Source organism: Solanum lycopersicum, chromosome 12, assembly GCF_036512215.1.
Source record: "Solanum lycopersicum chromosome 12, SLM_r2.1".
In the NCBI taxonomy this organism is placed as follows: domain Eukaryota; kingdom Viridiplantae; phylum Streptophyta; class Magnoliopsida; order Solanales; family Solanaceae; genus Solanum; species Solanum lycopersicum.
In genome coordinates, this window is record NC_090811.1 from 26,325,269 (window position 1) to 26,346,749 (window position 21,481).

A 21,481-nucleotide genomic window follows, 5' to 3' on the forward strand; every position below is an offset into this window, starting at 1 on the left:
GATCATAACTTCTTACTCGAATATTGGATTGATGAGGAATTGGTGGAGTTGAAAAGAGGATTCAAATACCATTAATTTAATAGGTCATGGACTAAGTAGTTCTTTATATTCTAATAGATATGGTCGTTTGAAGTTTACCCAAGTAAAATATTACATCAAAATTTTACTGGTAACAAAGCATTCAACTCTTCTTTGTACAAAGGTTTTCTAAATACCTAATTGGTACTCAAAATTGTTTGCACACTAACAAATTTACCTTAGCACCTTTGAAAATTAAGAGTCACTCAATATGACCTTATGTAAAATTTAAGGACAGCTCGGGCTTAGCTTAGAAATTTTACGGAGTGTTACACAAATGTTCCGATGAATTCACACTAGACTAGGATCAACACATTCAATAAGTCACATCATATACATTTAACATTATACATAAGACCAACATACTTCATAGACCTCATATAAGAACTCATCCATTTACTACATCATGCTTAGAGCCCATATAGTCTTTATGCACATCTCAAGAAAACATACAAGTCAATACTACAAAAGTTACCACAATAACACCATAGTCAACATTACATAGTTATAGTTTATTTCATCAACACATTATGAGACCTTACTCACAACCTGAATGTAAGTCTACTAGTGCAATGTATATGTAAAGACTCATAACATCACATATACCAAGAAAACAAGAAGATCACAAGCATTGACTTTAGTTCATTCATTAATATGACAAGTACATCCAACAACATGCATACTAGGTAAGACCTTCATCACGTAAACACAATAAGACCAAAACTATGCATATCATTATAAAAGTATGTTAACACAATAATGCCATGCATATGACACATACATACATACATACATACATATATATATATATATATATATATATACATAGAAAAGGCTCTTTAAATCATTCCCAATCAACCGGCCCTCTTGCTAGGGTTATTTCACTCATCCGTTGCTCAAATAACACTTGAGACACATCCTTGAGTTGGTAAGCTGTTAACTCCGCTTTCTCACTAGCATTGAAAACATCATCTATGAAATCTTATGGTTCTTCATCCACCTTTTGCCATAGAAAGTGGGAGGGTTCATACTCCTATAGTCTTGAATTTTAGAGGCGGGTGTACTAGCATTTGGTTGGGGTCGAACTACTTGGTTTGCTTTGGAAAAAAAAAGAAGGATTTTCGTTGACATTAGCTTCATACTTCATGAGTTAGGTCGAGTTCATTAGGGCATCCCTCAACTCCGCATTAGTCATATCTCCTTCAACCAAATGATCTTAAGTAATAGGATGGACTTTAGGCTATTGAGGCACTTGTGGTTCGTGAAGGGAATTCTCCTCATTCTCTTCCTCTTAACCAACTCTAGGAACTTAGTCAATACGGGGAGAAACCCACTTATTAGTTACACCTCCCTACTCCCTTCTAGCGGTTGATCTCCTCGTATTCATGTCCTATTAACATAAATAGAAGAGGTTAAAATAAGACACTTTATATGACTCAATTGTAAGGCATGACTTAAGAATAAAGTAGAGAGTGAAACTTCTATCATCCTATATCCTGTTGTCCATGGATGTGACGCGACTAACACCAATGACCAAGATACTACTAGATGTGGCTTGTATAACTGTTAGAACCTAAACTATTTTGCATAAACTTATGCTTTAATACCAAGATTGTAACGACCTAAAAGTACCCTCAAAAGTTAGAAGGAAACCTTGTTTCGTGGCGGAGCGTACTTAACCCTTTGGGGTCTTTTACAAGCCCTTAAACTAGCATTTATTACATAACACATGAAAAGTAGTATGGAATTAAAATTTTTCACAAATAATTTAATAAAAAAGAAATCTTATTGTCACAAGCAAAAATGAAAAACATGACATATAATATCTTAGGGACACGGTCCTTTACATTAAAATAAAATACATAATAAGTCTTAACAATTAAACTAGTAAACAATAGACTAATCCTCAACTATATGAGGACATACAAATTCCTCACACTGGGAATTTCCCATGCTTCGCCTTCAAATCTTCCAAAAAGTCTTCAACCTAGACTATAAGGCATAGAAAAGTATGGGGTTAGTAAAAATAATGTACTAAGTATGACATATTCAAAAACATGCCAAAAGGGACATTTTAGTAAAATAATATTTAATCAAATTTGAGTAAAATATTCAAGAATATAGAAGTAAAACATCATAAGGAACATTATTTAACACTTAGACAAGAGATTCCATGATATTTGAACCAAAAAGGACAATTTACAGTAAAATTACAATAATTTCAGTAAAGTCCAATCAATGTTACAATGAACAAATTGGAGATTTAACAATAAATCATTTATGTCACTCAAAATGAATTTTCCTATCCTAACTGAGTGAACTTCCAAGGCTAAGACAAAGAGAAAGTTAAATCATTTCCTGTTTGAGTTTCGCAACCTCGAGATTATCCTAACTCACTAAGGTAAGACATGAAGGAAGTATGCATATGCCTCCTTCAATACACAACAAAGCAATCCTCAATGCTACACCTTATAGCTTATTCAACTCGGGATAAACAAGCTTCTCAATCAATTGCAAGACATTAAAAGACAGCCAAAAAACCACCAATGTCTTGCCTTTCAGAATGACAACATAGTGCAATGAGAAGATAGCGTCTAATATCACCACCTACCCTATGTAGTACATTCTTTTAGAAGGTTTGCGCCAAGTCTTCCTTTTTGGAAGGTCCTACCTAGTATAATGAGTATATAGCGTCCAACACCACCACCTACACTAAGTTGTAAGCTCTTTTAGAATACATAGTTAAATCAATTATTTTGTGGAGGTTTATCTTAATCGACATAGACCACGAGAGCTAGACATGGGATCCCAACATTAGCCCCTACCGGATGAGGGATTCTCACTTGCATAGACTAAGGTGATTCTATTAAGATTTTACATGGCTTTCCCAATAGATGCACCTATAGAGGTTCATAGTTAAGGGATAAGGATATTTCTACAACGTACTCATTCTCTACACACGAGGAGTACATATATCAAGAGGTACATTGGAATACATCATCTCAACTCACGAAGTGTAACCACCTCTTCTTCATATCCTCTCGTTATTAGGCATAACCCCCACGGATACTGATTACTTTATTATATATATTAATAATAGCAAGTGAACACCAAATCTCAACTCAGGAAGGGAATTAATCCTCCAACCTATCGTAGAAAGCTCTTAGGATATAGTGAAGTTAATACTAAAAACTTCATCTCAACTCACGAAGAGTGTCCACCTCAGAACTTCTCTATTTACTACATTTAACTTCATACATTCATTTAAGTGTGTGTGAGTACTTGTGAGAACAAATTTCATATAATGATTATTTCATTAACATAAGCTTCTATAAATACTTTAGTCCTAAACTTTACCTGGGCCTTCAAATCCAAATACGCTATTAAACTTCACAAAACACAAGAGAATACTTATCTTCAATATAACTTCATTGCATATACTAGGCATTCAAAAAATCACTCATAAAACATACTAAGTAATCAGTCTCAATTTCATCAAATAAAAACAGCCAAAAAGAAGGTGGACCATACAACTCAAGAGCAATTTACAATAAGAACTGTGCAATATTATAAAGTCACCATTTATCAAACTCATTATCAACTATAATAAATTTCTCAATATGTCATCATAATAATTCCCTTTAGGAAGTATCTTAACCAACGTAGCAACATAAGAAAACCAAAGTTCATACCTTACCCAAACATGCTCATTTAACCCATTTCTTAAGCTAAAAGTTTGTAATATGCATATACATGAATTCATTAGCTTTTTATCACAAAAATTATCAATTCATACAATAATAAACACATTTAAATCATTAGAAATTTTTTACATAAAGGCCCATGCTAAAAATAAAAAATAGAAGGAAATAGAGTTTGAAAACCCTTTTTTAAATCTTTTGGGAATGACTTCTTGAATGAAAAAGGGTTCAAGGATGGATACCATAAACAAAAAAAAAACCACAAAATTTTTATGAGAAGATTCATGTCCAAACCATTCCTCCTCTCCCTCCTCGAGTCTTGGCGTCAATGATGACATTGGAAGATTTTTCTTTAGAGAGGGACTTTGAATATTTGAAGTGAGGGGTGTTATCTAGGTATAGGGCTTAAAAATAACCTAATATACTTAAAAACACTAAAAATATTGACCTAGGGTTATAAAATAATTGGGATGAATTTACATAAAATATTCCAAGTTGGCAGCATCTTCCAGAACTTTTACGAGGAGCCAATAAATGACCCAATCTACGAAGCGTCGCCTGGTCGACGACCCGTCCTACTGAACGTCGATGATTTTAGAGGATTATACATGTTTAGGTTGAAAGTTAGGAACTTCGATCTTTGAATCACATGGGAAAATGATTGATATACCTACTTAGAAAAAAAGTTATCTAAGGATTAAGGGTTACCATACCTGTCACATCCATGGAGAAACCCCTTATAAGTAACCGGCTTCATCATCCTCGGAGAGGATTAAGACTATCCTCTTAGCATTCATTATTATATATATAGGTTAAAAAATGTAGAATGTTTAAATTGTTCATCATTATCTATTTCATTATGTTTTTTTGGACCTCTCTCTTACACATAATATATCAGTAGCGAGTATACTTAGACTCCTCGTGTAAGTAGATTACACAATCTTCTAGTTTTATTCCACATATCGATAAAATACATAATGTAGTCTCAATAAGGAACTCCCAAATTAAATCATCTAACGTAATTGACTAATATGGGCAAAATCCTTACACGGATGTAGAAATTTTACTAAAGGCTTACAACAATATCTTTGAACAACATAAAGTAAATTATTGTCTTTAGACTATAGTCATGTAACAAAGGTAGAGTAATGGAAAAAATCATCCTCGGATCATGAGAACATACCCACAATTGGAGAGATGATCCAAGGTTTCCTTAAATGTGGTCACAAACACTTCAATGACTGGAACCTAAATGTCACATCTTGGTTTACTCCTAAACGTAATTGGCGTCATCATCTTTTTGAAGGACTAAGCCTAGACTCTTAGTTTCATGACATTACATTCATAGGTTGAAAAATGCGGAAAAATTTATAACTTTTATTACCACTACTTGAAGGTTTACATAGATCTCTACATACACATAATATATATGCATATCGAGTATACATAGACCCTTCATATAGTAAGGTTACATAGAGTTCTATTTTTATTGCACATACATATATAAGAATATGGAATAAAGTCTCAATGATTGTCTCATCTCATACAATCTTAACAAATATCACAATGTGCGCGTAACTGTTACATCAATTGAACAAGACCATGTATAGGTCGTACAAAAGTACAATATTCAAATTACAAGGAAATGAATGATAGAGTTAATAATCTCATAACAAAATCTAAAGCTAGAGATGGCATTGTCCTCAAAAGTTGAGGACCTACCAAACATGGATGAAAGGAAGAATCCACGCCTTCAACAACAACGCCTTCCAAAAGTCTTCAATGACCACAACCTAAAATGTTTTGGGAAAAAGGGAAGAAAATGTGGTTAGTACTCCACATGTACTAAATATGAGATCTTATGAACATACACAAGCAAAACATGCTAAAAGGGGATTTTAGTTAAATCATACCACTTTTGTCCTTTAAGAACTTATGCACAACCAAAAGATAATGAAGTCAAATGTATAATTACTAGAAATTTTACTTCATGCAACGCTTAGTTAGCAACGGTTATACCATCGTAGCAATAACTCACCTATTACAACGATTATTACCGTCACCAAATATCCTTGAATCTAATAGAACAATTCTTAAGATAAAAGGGTGCATTATCTCTATAACCGTCCCTATAGAGAATCTATAGCAACAAGTTTTTAAACCGTCGCGATAGATAACTCTATGGCAACGTTTTTTAGAAAAATAATTATGTTTTTTAGCCCTATATATTTTTCTCTCCTAAAAAAACATATTTCCCACCAATATAATTTGGCAAAGATACATAGTCCCTCCTATAAAAATATTTCTGATATATTAGTACCCTTTTAAAAAATGTAAAAGAAGAAGATGAAATTTGATTCAGAAATCCTTATTTTTCTGAAACTTCCATCAAAGCATGTGAGAGAGCCTTTTTTAGGGTGAAGCTGTGAACGAAATTTCTTTATATTTTGTTGAGAAAAACAAAATTTGTTGGTGAAGCTATTTGTGATGCTCGATGTTGAAGCTCGTTGAAGAAGTTGTTGGTGAAGATCGTTGGTGAAGCTGTTGGTGTAGTTGTTGGTGAAGCTCGTAGGTGATGTTGTTGGTGAAACTCGTTTGTGAAGCTCAGTGGTGAAGTTGCTAAAGCTCGTCATGGAAAACAACCAGCTCATTCTTTTTGGTGATACTTTTGAGGTTCGACTATGAATACATTTTAAAGGTTAATAATGTTTATGTTTTCTATGCTATTTCATGATTTCTAAGTCCCCATTGAAATAATTTTGAAAAATCTTAATTAATAATATATAGGTTAGTCTTAAATCTATGTTATTTTCTCCAGTATAGTTAGTTTATAAACATACCCTTTTTGATTATGTTATATATAAGAGAGTCGAAATCTAGTGCTCCAAGTTTGTGGATCTTTAGGTATTTCTCTCTGCCTTTTTTCTATTCCAGCTGGATTCTTCCTCAATATTCCCCATTTGATGTTAATCTGGAAAAAAATTACTCCAAAATTACTTCCTACTGGTACTTGTTTCACTTTTAGTTGAATGATATAGCTTAAGCTAGTTCGTTTTTGAAAAACTCTCTTGTCCTTTGACTTACTTCAAACTTTGATGTAAATATTGTAGTTGTGTGACCCTGTGTTCTCTCCTCTATTTTTTGGTATTCATATTGCTGATCTGAACTTGTATCGGATTAAGGCTTAGTTATCTTCAATATTGTTTTTGATTATTAAGGGAAGTTTAAAGTTGAGTATCACTGTCGTTTTACTTTGAAATACATTCGGATTCAGGATATTGTCTACGTGTTTTGCTTGTTCAATTGAATGTTATCTTCCCTTATGAGTCACTTCCAGCATAAACTGTGACACATAATGCCCTATTTAATCGTTAAAAGTAATGACATTGTATGGATTTGTGAATTTTGCGATATTGTTTTGATCATTCACGAAGCACACATTGATTTACTTTGTATGATTTACTACTCACTTTACATGTTTGTTGTGTTTTTTTGGATGCGGTGTCTATATTTTAAACTGGCTATATCATATTTTGTACAAGTGTTTTAGTTATAGGAATTTTTGTGTACATTTTTAACTTAGACATTCCAATTAATAGAAATGTGTGGAACTTGAATTTTTTTTAAGTTTTAAAATGCATACCCAATTATATATTGATAGTGAATGTACATTTTATTAAGAGAGACCTCTTTAACTTTTCTTTCAGCACTCCTTCTCTTCCAAAGTTCCCATATAACTATGGATGGTATGGGCTTCATGACATGCTGCAATTTGGGGGCTTCTCTTGTTTTTTTGCAACTTGAATGGCCTGCAATAACTGCTTGCTTATATTACTTTGAAGTTCTGATTCAAACTAAGAGCAAAAATAGTGTTCTCTTTCAATCCAATTCATAAATATGCTTACAAAGTCTCTTTCTCTTCTCCACCATTTGATTTACTAAGCTAGACGATATTTGTTTGATTTAATAGTGTAGCATAGAAAGAATATAGTCCTTGTCTTTGTGCTTCGTAAAATATTGTATCCATTGTTTAAAGTTTTACTATATCAGTATATTTTAAGTGCAACTTCCTTTTTAATTGGTGCAAAATCATTAGTGATTTAGTAACCATCATCGTCAAGGACCCTGTAACAGTGTACTCTCCTCCTTTGTTTAAGGAATAAAGTTCAAACAAGAGGTGAATATGACCTCGCCTCCAGGGAAATCAAGGACCTGGGAATCATTATGAATACTGTGCATTGGATTTAACATTGTTTGAGCTTTAGTTGAGTAAAAAAAATAAGAAAAAGGGGGTTGATTTGAACCAATAATTCAAAATGGGGTTCTTATATTTGGTGATATTTGCATGATGATGATAAACAGAAGATAAAAATCCAATCTTTGATTTCAAATAAATAAATTTTCTTTAATTTAGTAACAATACACTCACTGTTTCAATGTTTTTTGTATGTGTGATTAAAAAAAGGAGGTTTTTTTATTGAGTTTTCTAAGCTAAGCTACTTATCTTGGACCTTTTTGTTATATTTTTTCCTCTCTTTGGCTTGGTTTCCTACTAATATATATTTTGTGATTATTTTATTTATAGGCTTGGCTGAAACAGACCCAGAGGTAACACTTCAGGATTTTTGAAGTAGTTTGTTTGGAACCCGAGAAGGCTGATTAGTAATAAATTGAAAGTAACATAAATTTTCTTCTATATGGTAGTTGTTAGAATTACCAGCTAACTCCCTTGTGTTTTTTTTAATGAGAATATGAGTTGTTATAGTTTGTCCGAACTACTTTTCCTATGTGAATAAACAACACTGTTACTGTTTTCCAAATACATGAACTATTTTGCTAGAATCAAAACGAATGTATTGTTAGTTATTTTGTTTGCTTGATGCAGTCTATTGCTATAATGTATGTGGCTTACTCTAATCTAGGTCTGCCCTTATTGCTTTGAAATTTGTTTGAGTGTTCCTTTAATCATTCATTTGTATAAAGTTTATTAAATGGTGGAAGTTTCTAATAACTTAACTTGTCAATATTTTTTTGTTCTGCAATTAGTGTTGTAATTGTTTGTTGTTGAATTTATGTGAAGGTTTGATATTCGATTAATCTAAAAGTTCGAGTGTTTAAGTTCTGCCGATATTGTTTGTACACATAAATTTATTGGCTTTAATGTTTTGTACATTTCATGTAGGATATATATTCAATGGATTTTTGAGATAAAAGTTGGATGAATCTCCGAAGATCCACCAATGAATATATGCATGGAGTTAATGATTTTCTTGATAAAGAATTTGAAAGAGCTTCCCAAGGAAATGAAATATTGTGTTCTAGTAAGAAGTGCGTTAATCGTAATTGACATTGCCGAAATAAGGTATAGGATCATTGGATTTGCCATGGATTTGTTCATGGATACAAAAAATGGGTTTTTCATGGTGAAGGATTTTCCTCAAGAAATACGCCACATCCAACCGATGAGGAAGAAACTTCTAACATGCATGACGACATTGATAGATTACTTCATGATAATTTTAGAAATGCATTAGATGATCAGAGACAAGAAGGAGTGAGGGAGAGTCCACATAAAGATGCAAAGAGATTTTTTAAATTAGTGGAGGAAAATAAGAAGAGTTGTATGCAGGGTGTAAGAATTTATCTAAGTTTAGTTTTACCATCCGGCTATACTTGTTTAAATGCATACACAAGTTGACTGATGTGGCCTTTTCAGATATGTTGGACTTTATAAGAGAGGCATTTCCATTTGCTCAGATACCCAACTCATTTTACAAGGCAAAAAAGGTCATAAAAGATTTGGGTCTTTATTATAATAAAACACATGCTTGCACTAATGATTGCATATTATTTTGAAATGACAATGCAAAGTTAGATAATTGCTCTCTTTGTGGAGATTCAAGATGGAAGAATATGTGTAATGACTTAAATAATAAGGTTATGAAAATCCAAGTGAAGGTTTTAAGGTACTTTCCTTTAAAGTCTAGGCTTCAGAGGATATTCTTGTGTTCTGAAACATCTGTAGCTATGAGATGGCATGATACAGAACGACTTAAAGATGAAAATCTAAGACATTCTGCAGATGGTGAAGCTTGAAAGTATTTTGATTCATTGCATCCTTACATTGCTAATGATTCTCGTAATGTTAGATTTGGTCTTTCAAGTGATGGTATCAATCCATTCAGAACTATGAGCATTTCCCATAGCACATGGCCATTTATGTTGATGAACTATAATTTATCTTCATGGACTTGCATGAAGTCGGAGAATATTATGTTGTCAACGATTATTCCAGGTCTATCGTCTCCAGGAAATAATATTGATGTATACTTGCAACCACTCATTGAGGAGTTGAAATATATGATGTTTGAACAAATCAAATATTTCTAATGCATACAACTTTATTGTGGACAATTAGTGATTTTGCAGCTCTAGCAATGCTTTATGGATGGAGCACCAAGGGGAGATGGGCATGCCCCACATGTAACAATAGTACTTGTTCCCAATATCTCAAATATGGTCGCAAGATGTGTTACTTGGGTCATCGGATGTTTTTACCTCCTGATCATCCATTCAGAAGAGATAAAAGATCATTTAATAAAAAAGAGGAGTATAAAGTTGCACCTACTCCATTGTTAGGTGCACAAATTCTTGAAGAGCTTCGTGAATTTAATAATCTATTTGGAAAGAACAAAAAGAAAAGTAAACGAAAGAATGATGGTCCATGGAAAATAAATCCATATTTTTTGAGTTGTCATATTGGGCACAAACAAATTGAGGCACAATCTTGATGTGATGCACATAGAGAAGAACATTTGTGACAATGTGCTTGGGACTTTATTGGATATACTTGCAAAGTCCAAAGATCATATAAATTCTCGGTATGTATTGTATGAAATGGGGATACGTAAAGAGCTTCAATCTCTAAAAGATTGTAATACAGAAAATGTATCCATCTAGCTAAAGCTTGTTTCTCCATGACACAAGATGAGAAAAAGTTAATTTTCACCGTCCTAAAAGATTCCAAATTACCAAAAGGGTTTGCTTCAAATATATCAAGTCGTGTTTAAATTGAAGAAATGAATGTATCAGGATACAAAAGTCACGATACTCATTTCATAATGCATTACTTGCTCCAAGTTGCAGTAAGAAAAACGTTACCCAAGAATGTAGCTATGGTCTTGATTAGATTGGGGAATTATTTTCGAGCCATATGCAGCAAGGTTATAAGAAAAAGCGATCTTGATAAGCTTAAAGAAGAAATCATAGATATTGAAGAGCTTGAAAAGATTTTTCCTCCATCTTTTTGATATAATGAAACATTTACCTATGAATCTAGTAGATGAAATTAAGCTTGGAGGCCCAACTCATTTGCGTTGGATGTATTCTACAGAGAGAAATATGTGTGACATCAAGGATCTTGTTCGTAATTGAAAAAATCTTGAAGGATCAATAGTAGAAGGTTTTTCAGCTGTAGATTGTTTGAACTTTTTTTCCATATACTTACCTAATACGGTGAAGACAAAATTAAGTAGGTGTGAAATAGAGGATGATGAGTACATTCAAACAGAGGAAGGTGGTGTTTCACATTTATTTCCTAAGAAAGGTCATTCAATTAGAAGTGAGAATATAAGGAAAGGAAAGATTATTAACATGGGGTAACATGAGTTGTTTGAAGCAAATCGATATACTTTGTTCAATATGGGAGATGAAAAATTAGACGCATTTAAAAAGTAAGATAAAATACTCGTTTGTTTTTAATTTCATTTAGATTTTATAATAATGTATTTAAAATTTTATTTCATTTGTAAATACACATTGATTAAATTACATTACATGCTTACAGGGAACATATGACCTTAAGTGATAATCGTACTAGAGGCAATGCATGGGTAAAAGCACAGGTCCATAGTAGAGAATTTGGTGATTGGTTTAGTGAAAAGGTTAAAAATATTGAAGTGTCCAATCATTTAAAATTGCTAGCTAAAGGGCCTAACATTGTGGCAAAAAGATATACTGGATATTTCATTAATGAATATCGATTTCATACGAAGATACGGGATGCCACTTGTAAAACTCAAAATATTGGAGTGACTTTGTCATCCACAACGGATAGTTTTGCTAGTGCTAGGGACCGATATCCACCTGATTGAATGGTTTTGTATTACGGAATAATTCAGGATATCATTGGGATTGATTGTTGAGGTTACTTTAGTTGATTGTTTCATAATGAAGTCAATGAATATGGATTGACTCGGGTATATTTCAACAGAAAATGTTGTACAAATGATCCTTTTGTACTAGCATGTCAAGTGCATTAAGCTTTTTATATGGAAGACCCTGTTGAGAAAAATATTTATTATGCAAGAAACAAAGTCCCTATCGATTTATATGATTTGGAGTAAGAGAATTGTCCTAATATTGAAGAAATATTTTGGAGAGAGCCTTATGATGATATTGGTTCATCAGAAAGATTACTTGATGTAGATGTTAGATGGTATAGAGAAGATCTATCTTTTGATATCATCGATGCTCTTTACATTGAACAACATTCACAAGATGAAGCGATGGAAACATCGGAAGAGGAGGATGAATTTGATAATACTGATTGGGATTGGATGAATGTTGATGATTAACAAAGGATATTGTGGACTTGTTCAAATACATTATGTTTTTTTGGTTATAGTAAGTAATGAATATCATTTGAGTTGCATCATATAGATTATGAATGTTGAGTGAAATATATTTTCTATCTCTTCTTTTATTTTTTTTTGTTTTCATGTTATCTTTAAATTAATACAACTTTGGGATTATTACTTTTAGTATGTCTTTTTTATCTCTTATTGATCATTTTCATTCTTCTTCTTTTTTCAGTGTCTTTGAGCAAATTAAATATATTAGTGGACCATCAAATCACTAGGTTATTTTCTCTTTATTAAGGTCCAACACCCCATGTTCGTATCTCATTTTTATGATTCTTTCAATACTTCTTTGCTATATACCTAACATAAGTCGCACCAAGCTGGAGTTTAGAAATAACTTCAGAAACCTCAAAAGAGTGAAATAAATTAAATCATGCTTCAGAAGTGAACCTCAACTAATCAATCAAGTAACTTATCTTGTAATTCCACAAATTGGATTAAAAAAAAACTAAATCTTGTGTGTGATTGTGGACAGTAATAGACTTACTAATGTGATTGAGTGCATAAAATATTATTAGAATGTCCCTTAATGGTACATTTTATTTTCATATCTTTGTAATAACTTGGTGATTGATTTGTTTAAGTATTGCAGGCGTACACTGCCATACATTTTAACTTTTTAATTTCTATTTTCAGACAATTCTGAATAGTCATAGCTATGAGTCAACAAGAAATTTCAAAAAGAATCAAAAAATCCAAAAAGAAGACATTTACTATTCCGGGATCGTTATCATTGTTGGAAAATAAGAAAAAATGGTTATTGAAAAAAAATTAAACTATTAAAGAAATAGATTGCGAGAAAGGATATCTTCTCAAATTAATTGGAACACAACAATCAGTAGCACCACAATCTTAAGCAAAAAGACAATCTGTCGAGGAGTTGCCTTTTGAAAATTAGCATGTCAAGGATCTTCCTCTTGTGCATCCTGTCGAGTAGCTGCCTCTTGTGAATCCTGTCAAGAAGCTGCCTCTTGTGCAGCCTGTCGAGGAGCTGCCTCTTGAGCAACATGACAAAGATATTCCTTGCGAGGATCAAATGATAAACCTTAAGAACAAAGTAACATATAAGATTACAGACCTATTAAATTATTCATAATTTTTAATTATATTTCTTGTATTTTCTTATAGTTGAAGATGTTTCCAATCCAAATAAAAGAGGTAGAACGCAAATGCATGATGTTCATGCAAGAAAAGAACGTAAGGTGATAATACTGAATAGTCAAATCAACCAGTTGGTCTTACTAATGATTTTTTCATAGAGATAAGTAGCTTCCTAGGAACATTGGCTAGAAATGCGACTCTTTGACCATTTGATATATTGGATTGGAGGAGCATGGATACTAAAAAGGATTTATGGAACTATATCAAGGTTTGTAGTTTACAATAATTAACTATTTGTAAAAGTATTTACTTCTATTGGCTAATTGAATGATACAAAATTATAGGAGAAATATATTATTCATGAAGCTGCGTACCATTGGGCTATGATAACTATTAAAGATGCTTGGAGAAGACATAGAAGTGTTTTGAAGCTTAACTACTATGAACCATATGACAATGATGCAGTTCGAATGGCAAAAAAGTATTGTCATATTCAAAAATGTAAATTTAGAGAGATCCGCAAATATTGGAATTCTGAAAAAATTATGGTAAAAATCTAGTTAAGAATCTCAATTTTTTTATAAGTAGCATTTTTATTATAGCTCCTGATTTTTGCTCCCTTCCCAGCTTCTTCCAACATAATGACCCCAAATACTTCAAAGCTGTTAGACAAAATAGTACCTCTTTTTCCAGTAGCATCTCTGTGTCTAGCATGTTTGGATATTTCATCTGATACAGTTGATCTTGCTTGCTATATTTAGATATTTCTATGCTTCCTCCTAGGTCTTCTTTCTCGTAGGTGCCTTTTCAACAGGCAGGTGGATCATTATAATGCCTAAACTTTAAGAAATTACAACAACATTTTGGCCTGTATTTGTCATTTAGACCCTACTAGAAAGACCCATAAGTAGCAGCAACTGTAATTATCGCCACCAAAGGTTGATGAATGTCAACACTCCAGCATATGAAATATGATTCATCTGTATTTGTAATTCATAACTCTAGCATTATTATGGTTTGTATACGAACTAGCCTTCATAACCTCCTCTCTCACTGCTACAACAGTAAATCAAAACATGTAGTAACCATCTGAATAGTATAGTCACTAAAGCATCTGGATAAAGTGCCAAAATAGTATAGATTCTGCTTTATTTATTTTTTACTATCTAAATTAGTGTGATAATAGTATAGCAGCTTATTTCTTCATTTATTGAGATAGTACGAGGCATTTTACAAGACAACTTAACACTATATAATTAATGATTTTTACAGATTTTTATAAAGGAAAGATAGACTAATATTGACCTCGTCTAGTACACTATATAACACTAATATACCTTCGATTACCATCACTGATTCATTTCTTTGCGGAAAATGTCTGAAACAAAAGCAAAGAATAAAAAAATGAAGAATCCACACACTGCTGGCAAAAATAGTTTCGCTTTAGTTCGAAATAAATTGGTGAGTTCTCTTATATATTATTTTTTTAATCAAATTTTTGGACTTTTTATTAATAAGTAAACTTTGCTCAATTAAGGTTTCTAATCCACTTCTCATGCTATTTGCTTTGGGATCTCTTCTACTGTGAGTTTATGTTTTATATATATTTCAATTTGACTAGGAGAAAGATAAGGACACAGTAGCATCTAAGGATCTCTTTGTGGTCTCAAAAACAAGAAAACCTGGGCGTTCTTACAAGGCCAACTGAATATAATGCTAGTAAAATTTAATTTGTCCTGTCTATTTTTTTTTTGAGATCAATTATTTATTTCATAAGATTGTGTTTGTTTGATATGTTTTGGTAGGCTAAAATGGAGGAAATTGAAAAACAAATAAGCATAAATGGTGAGAATGTTGATGCATTTTCAAGCGTCATAGGTCCTGAACATATGGGACGTCTAAGACTATATGGCACAGGAGTTACAGAGACTATTTTGAAAAAAAGATGGCAATACGGAATAAACATTAAGTGCAACAACTGATGCAATACAGCAAATGCCAGACATGATGCGGAAAATGGAGAAACAAATGGAGGAACAAAAGAAAATTGTGCGACAAGAAGTTATCGCATATCATAAGGATGCGGGATTAGTTGATCCTAACATATTGGCAGCATTGTCCACTCCTTCACCAAGAGAATCTACTTTTGTTCAATGGGCTGAACAAGGTTGGTGTTGCTAATTCTATGTTTTGATTGTTGTTTGTTGTTGCTACTTGCTATAGGATAAAAATGGAAATGTATGCTACTGATCCAAGGAAGTTGTGGAAAAGTTAGGAAGATGAACAGTAAATGCCTAATTCATGAGTTGTTGCTTATCTGAGTTGTTGCTTGTTCTCTGATAGTTTAATGTCTGAATTGCTTCTTGTTCTCTGATAGTTTAATGTCTGAGTTGCTGCTTGTAGTCTGGTTCATGAATTTTCTAGTGCTGCTTGTAACCTGGTTAAGGACCAGTTGATAGATTAAGGATTTTTTTAATACTTGCTACTTGTAGTCTGGTTTCTTGTTTATTCTAATTAAACATGTCCCTTATAGCATGATAGTGTTGAATCATCATAGTGTTGTTTCTACTGCTTGTAGTTTAATCTCTCGTTTCTATTGCCGGTCTCTTGTTTATGCTGACGGTTTCTTGTAGAATGATAGTGTTGAATCCTAGCTTTACAATTTTGTTTAGTCGAGCCAACGTAGTAGCTAATGCATGTTATTGCATGTAGTCTGGTCTCTTGTTTTTGCTGCTGCTTGTAGAAATTTGAAAATGCAACTTGCAGTTGAATATTATTGGCATGTACATGATTTCCAAGTTTGAGGGTCGAACAATTCTAAAATCAAAGTCATGGTTGTAACTACATGTATACTTGTTAATTTCCAAGATTTGAGGTTTGATAAATTATTTATATTTTTTTCTGTTTGAATGTAGGCGATGAAATCGAAGAAGGCGATGCAAGCAGTAGTGAAGACTTAACATAGTAGATGAAGTATTGATGTAAGCTTTATTGATGTTCTTGAATCATATATTTTGATGATTTAAAAATCTATGGCATGTGTTTCACTTATTTTGAATGCTATAAAAAGATTTTAATATTTTGCTTTAATTGATATTAGAATCAGGGATCTCGAATTCTAATTTTTGTAATGAACATTTAGTCTCGTTAATGATTTATTTGTATTCTTATGTTATAAAATTTATTCTCATGAATGCTTTAGTATATAAAAGTTATATATAGCTTATTAATATTGCATTAGCATTGTTGCAAATAGAAGGTAATAACCGTTGCAATAGGCATCAAGCAACGGTTCTACAATTGTTTGAATATGTTGCAATACCCTATAACAACCATCGCACTAGAGTGAAACTTAGTGTTGAATCTAAAGCAAACTGAAGACATAGCCTTACCAATACTGATGCATAAACCTCTATTACGACGGTTCAAAACCGTACCAATACGGCCATTACCGTTGGCAATTATTTCAAATGAGAACTGTGGCAATAGGTCAATGTATAGCTACGGTGATATGAATTGTCGCACAGAACCATAGCAATAGAGCTATTGCTACGTGATCTGTTATAGCGGTTGACGTATCCGTAGCCTTAGACCTATGGCTACGTTATTAACATCTATTGCAACGGTAGGTGAATCGTGATAAATGAAAAAATTTCTAGTAGATATATCAACCCACTTGAACCCATAATATCGTATACTCTATCAGCAAGTAATATAATCACAATCATGAATATAGTAATCACATAAAAAGCAAAGTAAGGTAACAAATAATAAATTCCAGAAGACTCAACAAGTGCAATAACCAAATAAGCCCCATAAGCCTACTCAATGAAGTCACCCCACAAGAACTATAATTATTATCATACTTCACACAATATAACCTCATATATTCATAAATTCATATCATTAGTAATTAAGACCATTAAGACCATCTGCATGTTCATAAGAATCATTATCATCATATAAAACTTTTACATTTAACATCATCCATATATATAATATTAACTTCCAAAAACTACCATCAAGGCAAACTAATGAAAGGCACGAGTATAGTCCCATACCCCCACCTAGGCTAAGTCAAACCCTCTAAGTCACTTTAGTTAGTCTATACTTCATTCTTTCATTTTAGTTTAGGGAACACTGTTTTTTAACAGGCATAGACCACATGAGCTAAATGTGTAATGTGATTTCATAAAACCCTACGTCGATGGAAGGTGGTCTACTTGCCAAGGTAAAACCACATAAAAACATAGCTATCTTGGTGGATCCACTAGCTAGTATCCTATGATTGCAACATAGATTAAGAAACTAAAATATAGTAATTCCCTATACATACCATTTAGTAATTGGGGCCTCTCCTAATGGGAATCATTGAATCACATTCCCCTCAAAGGGGAATGAACATCACGTATAGACCTATAGGATAACACTTACTCAATGGAAACCCATGACTTCCCTTTTTCAAGTGCACTCACTGCTATGCTAAGTCCCTTTATTGAAATGTCTTTAAGCATTTAATTATTAATCATTTCTTAATTCAGGCCATAGGGTCTACCCCTTGTATAATTATAATCATCAATAGCTCAATAAAAATTGTATAAGTCCTTTCATCACAATTCATATCAGTGAGTTTAACACTTTAGCATTTTATAGCATATTAAAGCACATTGATAGTTTTCACCATCCTTATAGCACATACACTTTAAAAACCCTCACAATATAGTCAAGAATTTCAATTTAACATCATACCACCCTATAATCCTAGTATAAGGTACACTCCAAATGTAATATCATGACTTAACAACAATTAATCACAATTGGAAGTAAAGATAGAGATTCTAAGACTTACCAAGTCTTTTTTATATTCTATCATCAAGGTATTACAATCAACCCAACTTAGGGAGTAACATCATCACAAAATTATAACTAATAGAATAACAAGGGAAATTTCATCTCTATAACACAATTAATCTTTAGATCACAATTTGAGACAAGGTACATAGGCTAATTTCACATAATATTTCATAACAGAAATCACATCTCAAGAAATAACATGATAGGCCAATAATTAATCGTAAGTTAGTCATAATGGCACCAAAGTATAGCAATCAAATCACCAACCAACTTAATTGAATGATCACAATACAAAATAGGTCAAGTACACTACCTAGGGTTAGGAGTAGAAGATCATAATCTTCAATTTAGACCAAACCATAAACAATTACCAAAAACTAGTTGGATTACATGGTAATCAACTAAACCCTTAGAATTAATTAACAACTCAATTCATAACATCAATTTCATAATTGGATGAAACCCATAATAAAACTCAACTTTTTGTAATCTATTTTTAATAAACCCTTTCAGGAAAGGATCTTAAAGGTTAATAGAATCCATACCTTAATAATTTGTCAAAAATTTGATGGTGAATTAGTCCCTTTCAAGACCTCAAACACTAGTTCTTTCTAGCCTTTAATTGTGAGTTCATGTAGAGAGAGAAATAAGAAAGAAGAAAGAGAGTTTATTTTTATAGTTCTTTTTAGGATAATGAGGGTTGAGGTTATTTATCGTGGGACTAAATCAATTTAATCAATCATCATTTAATCCCCAATTACCCCTAAACCACTTAAATAGTTAAATGAATTTAATCTAAAACATGCAGGAATTTAAAGACCCCATCAGCGAGACCTTGATCGACGGACCGTTGGTCCATCGATGGTCCGTGCTGTACATCCGTAAGTTCGATCATATAATGGTGAAGAGGGGATTTTTTTTCATTTTTCTATTTCAGAGAAGACGGTGGCATCGACGCCTCATCAATCTACACACGGACCGTAGCCTTAACTTTTGCATTCCACCTATGATTCAAGGGACTGTGCAAGTGAAGGGACCTTCTCCATAAGACTAAGTATGGGTAGACGGTGGCATCGACACCCCATCAATACACACATGGGATGTCGTCTGTCCCATTGATGCAAACTTCCAGGCAGTGCTACATCAAAATATAGGGGTCCTCTTAAAGGGCCTTTGAGTGTTCCTTGGGGAGTCGTACCCAAACTTTTCAACCATTGAACAGCACAAACACTCATTATCTACCTTTCCACCCATTTTTCATTTATTTTTAACTCCAAAAACTTAGTCAAAAAGGATAAGGCACACTAACATTCCTTTGTACCAACATCAAGACTTTTTGGACGTTTTGGTCCTTATTCCTCCAAAATAACCTGTATTCATTAAAAATGGACATAAAATAGTGTTTAGACTTTATGACCCCAATGTTAGGATTTACAATGAGTCTTGGATTTTCAAGGTGCTACACTAAAATAATAGGGAAAATGGGAGAAATGGGGTTAGCACATTACTTGTACTAAGTTTGGAATCATATGCACATACATTATATAAATCATGCTAAGAAGGCATATTTTATAAAAACATGCCAAGTTACTTTGAAAAGTCTTATAAAAAATCCAAGAACACATATAAGGAAAGAATCATATATTTCTTAATGATACAAGCATATTAAACAAAAGACCAACCTACTTAACTTAAGCAAAGTCAACATATACATAGTATAATAAAACTCAGAGTCAATGAAACTCTACCATCATAGTATAACCATAAATAATATTCATGAGAATGTAACATTACAAAAACATAAACGCTTTATGCATAAGCCTTCACAAGTTCCACAAGTGCAATGGTCAAGTGAAGCCTCATAACCTCACTCAACCAAGCAAACTAGTCCGAGGATAATGAATAATGTCAAACGTCACATATCCTATCATCATATGTGTTCCTCCTCACATTAATCAAAATAGACCATTAACATGAAGGATCAACATAAGCATATCATTTATTTCATAAGAACATAACACATAAAAGAATATTCTTCTACGACTTCCCTCAAGGCTAACTAGTGCAATTTATAGGTAGAGTCCCGTACCCCAATCTAGACTAAGTCAAACCCCTTAAGTCATCCTAGTTAGATTTACGTTTTTACTTTATTTTTCTTTTGGGAACATCTTGACATAAAGGACAAAGACTTCATGAGCTAATGTGGAATTCGGTGTCATAGAAACCTACAACAAAATAAGGTGGACTACATGCCAAGGTGGTACCAAAACATTAATATAGCATATATATGGATCTTGTTACTACCCAAACTACCTCCTATGTGTAACCGGCGTCGTCGTACTCTAAAAGGACTAAGATAATCCCTTAGCGTACATAATAGCATATCTTAGGTAAAAAATGCAGAAAATTTAAACTTTTTTGTACAAAGAAGTATACTTAGAGTTCTCGAATATAGTATATAGGGTTTACATAGACCCCTCGCTTATGAAGGTTACATAGGCTTGTCACATAGAATTTAACATGAACGTATTCTAATAGTTTGTCTCACATTAACCATCTAAAAGTGAATCACAATAGTTTGGGCATAGCCCGTATTCTATTAAAATATGCCAATATAGGCTACAAGAAAGTTTCCACAAGAGAATAGAATAATTGTCTCAAGACATTGCCAAAACTAATTAGTCTTGATGAGTGATTCTAGCCTTGGAACTCATGACTACTCACCAATTGAATAGTAAAGATAATAGTCTTCTTCACCAATAACCACGGATCTTCTCAATGGCCCAAATCCAAAATGGGAAAAATGGAGAATAATATTTGTTATTACTTAACACATGTACTAAGTATGGTCCCTAAGAATAAAAATCATTAATACATGAGAAAAGGGCACAATTAAGTCAAAACTAAAAAACATGTCCAACAATTAAATATAAACATATAAAGAACATCATAATAATATCAACATATAAGTAACACAAGAAGTACTTGTGAAATGCCAAGATTAAAGCGTCATAACCCTATTCAAAGCTAAGTATCACATTAAGC